This window comes from Schistocerca gregaria, chromosome 1 (assembly GCF_023897955.1).
Source record: "Schistocerca gregaria isolate iqSchGreg1 chromosome 1, iqSchGreg1.2, whole genome shotgun sequence".
Taxonomy (NCBI): Eukaryota; Metazoa; Arthropoda; class Insecta; order Orthoptera; family Acrididae; genus Schistocerca; species Schistocerca gregaria.
Genome location: NC_064920.1, coordinates 314,965,048 through 314,977,017, shown reverse-complemented (window position 1 = coordinate 314,977,017; position 11,970 = coordinate 314,965,048). Strand labels below are relative to the sequence as shown.

The 11,970-nt window shown below is 41.4% G+C and overlaps 1 protein-coding gene across 1 annotated transcript in view; it reads left to right on the top strand.

Moving 5' to 3' along the window:
• Positions 1 to 920: 920 nt before the first annotated feature.
• LOC126343351 (uncharacterized) overlaps positions 921 to 11,970 on the top strand; it is a 107,142-nt gene continuing 96,092 nt past the window's right edge. Inside the window, exon 1 of the mRNA XM_050001931.1 lies at positions 921 to 1,072. The gene's annotated coding sequence lies outside the window, so the exon portion shown is untranslated. The remainder of the gene's footprint in view (positions 1,073 to 11,970) is intronic.

Below are 11,970 nucleotides of genomic sequence, written 5' to 3'. Positions count from 1 at the left end.
GCTCATAATTACTACTGTAGATGCAGTACGATGGGCCAGAGCCTGGCCGGCCGTTGTGACCTAGCGGTTCTAGGCGCTTCAGTCCGGAACCGCGCTGCTACCACGGTGGCGGGTTCGAATCGTCCCTCGGGCATGGATGTCCTTAGGTTAGTTAGGTTTAAGTAGTTCCACGTCTATGGGACTGGCGACTTCAGATGCTAAGTCCCCTAGTGCTTAGAGTCATTAGAACCATTTGGACCAGAGCCATACGCCGAACACGATGGTCTTCCCTGTTGGCAGTGCCATGTGGCCGTCCGGAGCTAGGCCAACTTCGTGATAACCGCCGGCAGCAATGACGTAAGTGGTTATACACCTGCCAAGACTTTCTGCAATGTCGTGGAAGAAAAGTCCAGCATCTTACAATCTTATTACACGACTTCGTTCAAATTCACTTAGGTGTTGAAAATGGCGTCTTAATCGCGTTAAAGGAGTTCTTGAGTAACATGAGATCACCACGTCCAATGTCAAGGGTAACTAACGGTCACCGCCATTACAGAGTGTATTCAAAGCGAACTTGATTTGCATCCTCTTAGTGGCGGTATTAGTTGCAGTGTTACGTGACTGGCGATTGATCTGGATTGACACCATTCGCTAGATGGAGCAACACGCCTACAAGCATTTGCTTAAGACCCACAACTTCTTCTTAGTGTTGCTTTTACTTAGTGCAACTTAAAGCTCGGTTTAAAAAAGCCGGCACGCCGCGTAACAAAATTTCGCTACGGAACGTTGCACCCATCTGCGGTATCTGCGGTCCTGCAGCGCGGCCCCGCGAGCGACCCGCAGGGCTAGCTTGGGATCGCCCCCACTGCCCGAATGCTCTTGGATCCGCCCCCCTCCCTCCTCCTTCTCCTCCTCCTCCTCCTCCTACTCCCAGACACGTGACGACTCATCCTCGGCCGGCGCGGCGCTCGCCTCGGCCAGCGACAACGCACTCCACCAGCGTCCGCTCGCCAATAGAGGGTCCCTCCCACACGAGGCCAGAAGAGAAGCACCAGGGCCAACCGACTTGCCTCCGCACGCCGCGACGCCGTCCGTGAGTACTAGACACGGCTGCCTCTGTCTGTCACATTCTACACACGGACTGCAACGTTTTCGCCTTAGGGGGTGCAGCAGTATACCGCAAGTAGAATGTCGTTGGCTAGGACATTTTTTATTTTGGTATAAGGGCCCTATGGTTTCCAGTGGCTGGTGATGGAGAAATAATGTATCTGTGATTTGAGTTTCCTCGGCGGACCTGATATTCTGTTACCTACCGGACGTATATTCGAAGGAGCCAAGACCGATTCCAGGCCGGCCGGAGTGGCCGAGCGGTTCTAGGCGCAACAGTCTCGAAACGCTCGACCGCTACGGTCCCGGGTTCGAATCCTGCCTCGGGCATGGATGTGTGTGATGTCCTTAGGTTAGTTAGGTTTAAATTGTTTTAAGTTATAGGGGACTGATGACCTCAGAATTTAAGTCCCGTAGTGCTCACAGCCATTTGAACTATTTTGAACCGATTCCGGAATATTATTCCACGAAAGTTAACTACCACTTCGCACCTCCTCCCTCAGACATTACTTGCAATGGAGTGTTGGTAAGACATTTGAAAACAAATATGTATCTAGTGATCACGGTATTGGGTTTCTTTTTCTTTTAAAATTCCTCTGTAACAAAAGTGAGTTTCTAAATCTTATTTCAGCCCTAAATATTCGGAAAAGAAAGAATTAATTACTTTTGAACATAATTACCGAGAACTTCAATAGCTTTCTGCAAAAGCAAAAACAACGTATCGTATTGGTTTAACTTAACTAAAAATGTTTGACCAAACTGAGTTCAAAGAATGAAAATATAAAGTGAATGACCCTATGATTTCTTCATCAAGCATTTTGTAAAAATTAGGTGCAAAACAATATACCAAACTTCTGACAAAATTGCTTCCTACACTTCAATCCGAACTGCACTGAGATGTAACTTTTATGCTCTTCACAACTCGTGTATTAATTTTTTTATATAATTGAAATTTAATAATGCATATACTTGTAATATGCATTCACAAGTCGGAGACAAGTCTGTTGGTATATGCGTTTTGATGCTGCCATTAACAGCACCTAGTGAAAAAGAGTTTTTACCTTACAGCATTTGTACTGCTAAGGCAGTTCGAATATTGGTGTTGTAACAAATTGATTGTAAGCGACAAGACGCTGTATATCGATGTTAAAGATACGTCACTTAGCTCCACCGCCTCCTTATAATGTAACTGTCTCTATTGCGTTTCACATTTTATTCTTATGTCACAAATCAGAAACGCGTCACTATAAGCTAAAAATAAAAACATATTGCTGGCAAGGAGGACAAGTGTATATCCACAAATGACTCATATAGTTAGTTTCGATATTTCTCGTCTAAGGATAGAAATGCGTACATATTTATCCAGTTTGAAACCACTAACGTATCTACAAGGGAGATGGTTTCGCCATTGGAAAGTTTCCACCAAAAAACGTCTGCTAGTACGTTTTAGGTTCTATTAACGTACACCTTTACTCCCTGTCAATTTTCTCAACTTAGTACACATTGCATTGTATACAAACATTGCTTCCTCCCTCTCAGCTATTGATACGATTTAATATTAAATCCACAAGGTTTACAGCCAGATTATCAGCAGATGAATTACTGCAGTCACGGATACAGGTGCTAAAGGTAATCTAATAAGATTTATTCTGATTCATACCCTAGTTGATTTATTACTGTGAAAATGCCTTCACATCAGTCAAAAGGTTTGTAATATCGAATCATTGTAACATGGGAGGATGCCGTTTTCACACTGAGGTGATAGAAGTCACGGTGTACCTATTAATGTTGTCTCGGACCTCCTGTTGCCCGGCGTAGTAAAGAACCTCGACGTGGCTGGGACTCAGCAAGTTGTTGGAAGTTCCGTGCACATACACTGAGCCGTGATGCTTCCATAGCCGTCCATAGCGCAGAAAATGCGCATGAACTGACCCCTCTACTATGTCTCATAAATGTTCGAAGGGATTCATGCCAGGCGATTTGAGTGGCCAAATCATTTGCTCGACTTGTCCTGAATGTTCTGACATGGCGCATTGTCACCCATTACAGTTCCATCTTTCTTTGCAAGTCCATGAATGGCTGCAAATGGTCTCCAAGCAGCCGTACATAAAAAATTTCCAGTCACCGATCGGTTCATATGGACCAGAAGGCCCTGTACGTTCGGTGTAAACACAGTCTACCCTCTCCACCCACCAACACCATTATGGAGCCACCACTAGCTTGTACAGTGCCTTGTTGGCAAGTCTGCGCCACAGTCGAGACATACCACCAGCTCTTACTAACTGAAATTATTACTCATCTGAAGAGGCCACAGCCGTACAGCCGTCAAGGAACCAACCGGTATGGTCAGAAACCAGGAAAGGGGTGCAGGTAATGTCGTGCTGTTAACAAAGGCACTCGCGTCGATCGTCTACTGACATAGCTCATTAATGCCTAATTTCGCCACTCTGTCCCAACGGATACGTTTGTCGTATGTCCCACATCGTTTTTTTTTTTTTTTTTGGTTATTTCAAGCAATGTTGCTTGTCTGTTAGCACTGACAACTCTACGCAAACGCCGCTGCTCTGCGTCGTTAACTAAAGGTCGTCAGCCACTGCGTTGTCCATGGTGAGAGATAATGCCTGAAATCTGGTATTCTCGCCACACTCACGTCACTGTGTATCTCTGAATATTGAATTCACTAACGATTTCCAATATGAAAAGTCCTACGCGTCCAGCTTTGACTACTATTCAATGTTCAGAGTGTGTTAATTTTCGTCGTACGGCTATAATCACGTCGGAAACGTTTTCGCATGAATTTTCTGAGTACAAATGTCAGCTGCGCCATTGCACTGCCCTTTTATACCTTGTGTAAGCGGTACAATCGCCCTCTATATATGTACATATCGCTATCCGCTGACTTTTGTATCTCCAGTGTTTGTAGTCACTTTACTTACAGCTTCAAATGTACTGTGATATTATTACTGCCGGTCGGTGTGGCCGAGCGGTTCTAGGCGCTTCAGTCTGGAGCTTCAATCTGGAACCACGCGACCGCTACGGTCGCAGGTTCGAATGGTGCCTCGGGAACGGATGTGTGTGATATTCTTAGGTTAGTTAGTAGTTCTAAGTTCTAGGGGACTGATGACCTCAAATGTTAAGTCCCATAGTGCTCAGAGCCATTTGAACCATTTGATATTATTACTGCCATCGCAGCAGGAACAGCATTCGAGGGAATTAACCGATTTGCCATGCTGTGGTTTATTTACATTTTTCTTTTTTTGTCCGCAACTGTATGTTTCGGAGGTTTACATTTTATTTCCCTTGACGGTTATATTACTGTAACGACCATTATACGACTGTTGTAACATCTACCACTTGAAATAAAAACAAGTTACGTTTATTTATTAGGCCATAAGGTGATGGGATAATCCCGATACGTGTCATAACAAGAAACAATAAAGAAATTCCGAAGAAGTCATCAAATATTTTTGAGCAAAGTTACAGCACTTTTAATGTCTTTTTCATAATTACTCGCAGCGCATGTCATCGGCATTTCCACTGTTCTTAAGCTTCTTCAGTGCAATACAAATACACAGGTAAATGTGTGTTAGAAATCAAACGCAAAGCAATTACTTGGGGTGCGAGCCAACAGTGAACAGGCATCCGATACATCAAAATAATGAACAACCTGCAAATTATTGTCGTTGGGTTTCGGATCCACCTCGTATAGTTAATGGGCATAAAAACGCATCTTGTTTGTAATCTCTCATTATAACCGCTCATCCATAACTTCTTATATGTAAGTATAATAAACAGCGAAGTAGAAAATGTTTCAACTGTACGTGTTGTGATTCGCAAAGTACGCATGATGCCATCGGCCATCCATGATATAGCCCCTAGTGTATGTAAGTATAACTACAAGCAACCATTCAGTATCATGTGAAACCTAATGCACGCAGGTTTTGTCAATACATACGTTTCAAAAACGACTTTTGTCACTCACAGAAAAGCTGCTCAGTGATGGGAATTCAGAGTTTTTCGGCTGCCTCCAAACAAGGCAGCAATAAGGCAACGTAGATCGTGTAGCTTAATACCTATCAGCTGCACAATATTATGCTGTATAATAACATGGTTTGTGATTCGTAATCCCCTGTCTTGATACAAGTCCATACAATATTTTCACATCATCTTAACAATAATGAGCTATTTTAATAACTGGCCCTTTGATTCACCATCCTTTGCACATGACTGACATCCAAGCCTATCGCTTTACCAATCAAACTTTTGAATCTGTTGGGCGCAATATCACGGCGCTCTTCTTCTTTCTATCTGATAATTCGGATCACCAATTTTAAACATACAAAGTTGAAATTCCATAAAAAATATTGTTGAAAGCATGTTTAGACTTCTGTTCAAAGTTCTCCTGAAGCCACCGTCAATCTAGCCGAGAAACTTTCCGACTGTTTCCAGTGGACTCTCTGCTCCTCCAGAACTTGTTCACTGGGATCGGAGATGCCCAGATCATTGTGCAGCTTGCGTGATGTGTTTCTGAAAATAACATCTTTGAATTTAAGAGCATCGAAAATCATTCTCCAATTGATTCCTATTCGGATTTTCAGTAGATACCTTAGCTGAAAGCATCGAGTCACTCGAATTCTTATTTTATCCCACAGGTCACTGCTTTACTTTCTACTAACCTAATGCAGGTGATCCAAGAGGAAGAAAAATGAAATTATGGAAAAAATATTTTTAGGTCGCACCGGAGACGTCAACAATGGTTCAGAAACCAATTTAGTACCGGAAGCATTCGCTGGTAAGGGTTAACACTGTAACGGTTACTGGGACTGTGTGAAAAAAATGCCACCCATATTTTAGCCAGTAGATAACACAGTCTGACGTGACTTGCAGTAAGAACTAACGAGGGCATCCCAGTGTCGTAACTTGCAACTGAACCCTGATCTATTACGTCATACAGTTCGATATACACATCTGCGCATCAATTTCCTCGAATACATTATCCACAGCAAATTTCCGAAACTCTTGGGCACAGGTCATTTATGATCGGTGCTTTTCCTGTCCCCGGCCGTCGTTTCGCTCTTTCACATCACAAACACCATACCTCGAAGCAATGAATCTAACCGCGAAATGTCCATGGTGTATATAAATGAATCAGTAGAAAGCGTCGGAAGCCCTATAGGGCTGTTGGTAAAGGATACGGCTGTCTAAAAGAAAATAGCACCGCTAGGAGACAGTACCAGCTAGCATAAGAACCGACAGAAGATGTACAGTAACTGGCAGTTAACCCTCAACGTAAATAAAAGCAACGTACTGCGCATACGTAGGAACAGAAATCCACTACCTTACAGCTACTTACAGCTACACTACTGACGACAAAATACTGGGAACAGTAACCACAGTATAATATTTAGGACTATCTGGTATTGTCAGTATAGGGTGCAAAACAGGACAGTTTGTGCTTATCTTGTAAGTGACATACAACTGGAGACCTTATAATTGTTGTAGCTATTGCGTAAACTTTTAAATTGTGACTTCCTTTGAGTAAGAAAAGGAATAGTAAAATCTACGATGATTTAGTAACAATATAACATTTCGCCCGTTTAGTGTTCTAGGATTAAATTTAATGACCACATACTATAAATAGTAGGAGAAGCAGAATGAGACGGACATTCATAGGAGGGATCTTAAGGTATGTAATTAATCGACCAATGAAGTGGCTTACAAGGCTCTTGTTCGAACGATTGTTGAGTACTGTCCATCAGCTTGGGACCGATGTCAAGTTGGGCTTTTCGTCACGGAATCATTTATTCGGAGCGAAAGTGTTACAGAGATGCTCAGCAAACTGCAACAGCTGACCTAAAAAACAGGCGTTTTGCATCACGCAGAGTTTTACTGCTGAAATTTTGGGAGAGTACTTCACGGGAAGTGTGTGACGACACTTTACTCCCTCCCACACACGTCTCACGAAATGACCACAACGAGAAAATTCGAGAAATTAGAGCTAATACAGAGGCTTACCGGCAATCATTCTCTCCACGCACAATTCGCGAGTGGAATAGCGGAGGTAGGATCGGCTGGTGGTGCCAGAAGTTTCCTCCGGCACACGCCGTCAGCTGGCATGCGGATTATTCATATAGATGTTGCGTCAAATCGAGATCCATATATGCAGAACGGCCAGAAACAATCTGAGAACTTGTAATGGTGTTGCAGGGCAGGTTGTGCTGAGAAATAAGTGTTGAAAAATTCCGCACCTTAGGTAGTTTACGAGTTAATTGCCACTGAAGTTAGCCAATCAGACCGTTGCGCACACAAATCCAAGTGGCCCGCTAGTTGCAATCAGTGTCAGTTGTTCTCATAGCGTAAATGGTTGCGCACGGTACTGCTCACCTTTTGGCTAAAGTTACTTACTACCGACTCATGTCCAATCTTTGTATCGCTCACTTGCTCGATTTTACGAAACCAAACTAAGGACTGTTTGGCAGTACCATGTCTGACGGGTCGCTTGAACTGGAGCGAGCAACGGTCTGATTGGTTAACTTCAGTGCTAATCAAATCAGAAAAGGCACGACGTATCGAATTTTTTTGTAACTATTATTTCTATTATATTTGTAACTAGGGAAGACCACTTTCGGAAAACATTGTTTGTTAGAGGGAAACGTACAAAATAACCTGCAAATCCACAGCATCTGACAGATAGCCTACTCAGTCGTGGGGTCATAGCGAGATGAAACGGCCATGTGCAAAAATATTTTTGGTCGTTCTAATTATACTACCACTATCCTTATTATAACTACAGTAGCTGCCACTGTAAGCGGATGGCAACGTCAAAGCAAAGTAGTGCTGTTATTGCAATGTAACCCTTTTTTCGTATCTATGCATCTCTATGTGATGACTAACCTCGGCATCTATTGCAGAGATATTGAAACGGTTTCTGGTAATAGATGGACCAAATTATGAGCAACGTTTGTGTATCGGTTTTGGCTCTTCCGTGAGAAGTTAGATGAAGAGCTAGCAGAAAAAAAGACATATTTTTACTCGCTTATCTTAATAATCGGTCCGTGTACGACAGTGTATGGTATCAATATGTTCCAAACAGCCGCGCCCGAAAACGGAATTTTATAGGCGGTCATATGTCAGGTGCCATTGATTACGGAGATATGGGCCAAGTGTTTTGATTGCCCTTGACGTAGGGACCTTTTGTATACCTATGAGAAGACGGGGTATGCTGTAGATATCTTAGAATATAAGGTCAACATATAAATATTACACATTGCCTCCAGCCTAGGCAGACTCAGCAAAAAGGTTTATTCTGTTGCCCTAGATAAGTTCTAGGGGGACATTAAGCTGCTTATAAAAGCACCATTACCTCCTTGGCGGTTCCTGTCGAAACCACGAAAACGATCATTTTTGGGATCGAAAAGTACCGGTTGTGGGAATGGCCACTTCTATAATTTCTATTCGTGCTCGATCGGCGAAATTTTTACCCTGTGTTCCTAAGATGATATTCTCCGGTAACTTCGAAGCTTTTTTCAGAAATATTATCCTTTACCGATATCCAGAGGTTCGAGGCTTCTGTACATACGCATTAAAACATGCACTTAATATCCGAGCTACGACGTAAGTGCAGTTTTAACTGCCGCATTAAATACGTGGCAAGTGTTGCAGGGTCGTCGCAGGGGTTCTGAAGTCACTGAAGTATGTTTTTAGACAGCTTTGTTTCACCAGTATTACTTTAAGTTGGGGTATTTCTGTATAATGGGGTCCTCACAGCTATACAAATATGCCCTAAGTAGTACTGCAGTGACAAAAAATTGACTAAAAAGCATCCTAAAACGTCTGAATAGAACATAAAACAATTACCCAAAATAATGTAATAATCTAAACTCTGCAAATTCTGTGAAATATTTCTAATAACATTTTTGCTCCTTTAATATACAAATTAGAAGCTGACCGTTTTCGATGAATTGTAATCGATGAACGAAGTGTCCAGAAAAAACGTTAGAGAAACGACATTGTATCTAACTTTATATTACGAGCCCTCATTTGTTGTTTACTTGTGTTAAAATGTATAAATATGTCGAAGTATATAAATGAACTGTCAAATCTTTACTAATCTATACAATTCGTTTTACATAAGCGACACACCCTGCCACCCCCGAATCTACGGCATTTAGGAACCGGCGCAAAATCTTGATGTGACGCCCTCCCCCATATCTCCGCCTCCCCCTCTCCCCCGCCCCCCCCTACACCGTCCAGCGTTTAAGATATGAATCAAAAATAAAAAGGAATTAATTTTTTAAAAAATCTAGCTTATATATAAAACCGCCTTTTCTTGCTGCAGCTTTCACCATGTTTCTCCTCCTTCTTTGTGGTGCAGTGCACTGTTATTTCTGTCCCACTATTTACAGCTATTTGTTGAGATATTGTGCTTTTAAATAAGTGAATTTGGTGAGTCAATTATGTGTTTCGTTCTGTCTGGTTGGTTCACCTACAAGCTGCCAATCTAACGAAGTCTGTAACGTCTATTCATGAATACCTCTCTCACTCTCTCGGTGTGTGTATGTGTGTGCGTGTGTGTGTGTGTGTATGTGTGTGAGTGTGTGTATGTGTGTGTGTGTGTGTGTGTGTGTGTGTGCGTGTGTGTGTGTGTGTGTGTGTGTGTGTGTGTGTGTGTGTTTGTGGGGAGTGGTGATGGTTGTGGTAGTGGTGGTGGGGGGATTGGTGATTTCAATTGTAGAGTGTTGAATATGATTGTAACAGATGTTAGAAAGTGTTTGCAAGCTTTGGTATAAGCTGATTTGAGTTTTGGTTTAAGTGTTCTGTGGAGTGGTTCACGTATAAATGAATGAACAGGTGTTGAGTAGTGTTATTATTATTATGATAATAATCCTCTTTGCGAGTGTTATTCTATTATTTACATTATTAGTGTAAGTAATGAATTGTTTGTCATGTTTACTTTAACACTGAACGGGGTTCTCTTTTCTGCTTTGGTTTTCTGACTGTGGCAATTTTCCTGCAGGATCAGGAGGTGTTTTTTTATTATTGATTCTAATTATTTTCGTGTCTTCTTCTCTAGTGGTTGGTTTGTAGGTGTGTTCTCTTAGATGTTCTGCAAATGTGGACTGATTTGTCCCATACTTCCAGGCTCCCATGTGTTCTTTGTATCTGACATCAAATATTCTACCTCTTTGTCCTGTGTAACTGTCATCAGAAGTGTTTCACTGTATATGGTATATACCTGCTTTCTGATACATGTCTCCGTTTTTTTGTCAGTTTTGGTTTTTTGTATTTGTATAGAATTGACTTTTGTGTATGTTTTATTCGCTGTTATATGATAATGTTGGTGAATTTATGTGTGATTTTGTGTTTGTATGTCATTGTGTACCATCTTGTGTTTCCTTTTATGTTTTTCTGATTATTCTGTTTAGTTGTTATGGTATTGACTGTTTGGGTTTGGTTCTGTTAGGTTGTTTTATTAGTTTGGTGCTTTTTGCTTTTAATTTTGTTGTTTATATTTGTGACTATGTTACTATTGTAGCTAATGTATCGTGCAATCTGTATTATTATATCAAGTTCTCTTTCGTAATTTTCTTTGGGGATTAGCACTGTGCTGTGTTTATGGATTGTGTGTCGATTTGCTGTGAGTTGTTGTGAGTATGAGTGGTTCGAGGATTGGGGAATGATAATGGCTGATGCTATGGGCTTACGGAAAATTTCAGTTATGTGCTTATTGTTTTGTTGTTTGATTGTAATATGCAGAAAGTTAATTTGGTTCTTCTGTTCTCTTTCAGTTGTCAATTTTATACTTTTATGTACCTTGTTGTTCTCATTATGTAGTTTTTCAGTTTTTGTTTGTGGTTCATCTGTTACACATATGAACCAATATAACATGCTGTATTCTCTTACTACTATTTTTGTGAAAATGATCTGTTCAATGTGGTTTACAAAAATATTTGATAAGACTCCTAAAAATGTGGACTCCATTGATAATCTATCCTTCTGTAAATAAAATTCATTATTGTGTTGTGAGTAATTGTGTTATGGTATATGCCGGCCGCTGTGGTCTCGCGGTTAAGGCTCTTAGTCCGGAACCGAGCGACTGCTACGGTCGCAGGTTCGAATCCTGCCTCGGGCATGGATGTGTGTGATGTCCTTAGGTTAGTTAGGTTTAAGTAGTTCTAAGTTCTAGGGGATTGATGATCACAGATGTTAAGTCCCATATTGCTCAGAGCCATTTTTTTATGGTATGAGCTTTATTGATGTGTGTATTTCATTAATCTGTACATCAGGGAGCTGACTATACGTTTTCATGTTCTTATCGATGATTTCTGTTGTTTGTGGTACTGGTATGTTGGAATACATGATTTCAGTATCAGTTGAGAGGAGTGTTGCTGTGCTTGCCATTTTTATGTTTTATTTGTTGTATTAGCTGTTTAGTGTTTTTAATGGTTCTGTCTTCGTGTACGCCTGCCAGAGTGGCCGAGCGGTTCTAGGCGCTACAGTCTGGAACCTCGTGACCGCTACGGTCGCAGGTTAGAATCCTTCTTCGGGCATGGATGTATGTGATGTCCTTAGGTTAGTTAGGTTTAAGTAGTTCTAGGGGACTGATGACCTCAGAAGTTAAGTCCCATAGTGCTCAGAGCCATTTGAACCAAATTTTGTATTCCTGTACTTTGAAATTTTCTGACAGTAATTGTAACATGTATCTCACAAGCTTAAAAGTGGGGGATTTTATGAAATCCAATATTGGCCTCACAGGAAGATTCAGTTTCTGGATCTTTGGTATGCGTCAGAGGACAGGTGCAGTGGGATTAATCTCTGTCAGCTTTCTTTTCCCCATGGTATCCAGTATTATGTCTATATTTTTCAGAGTGATTTTTACTTTTG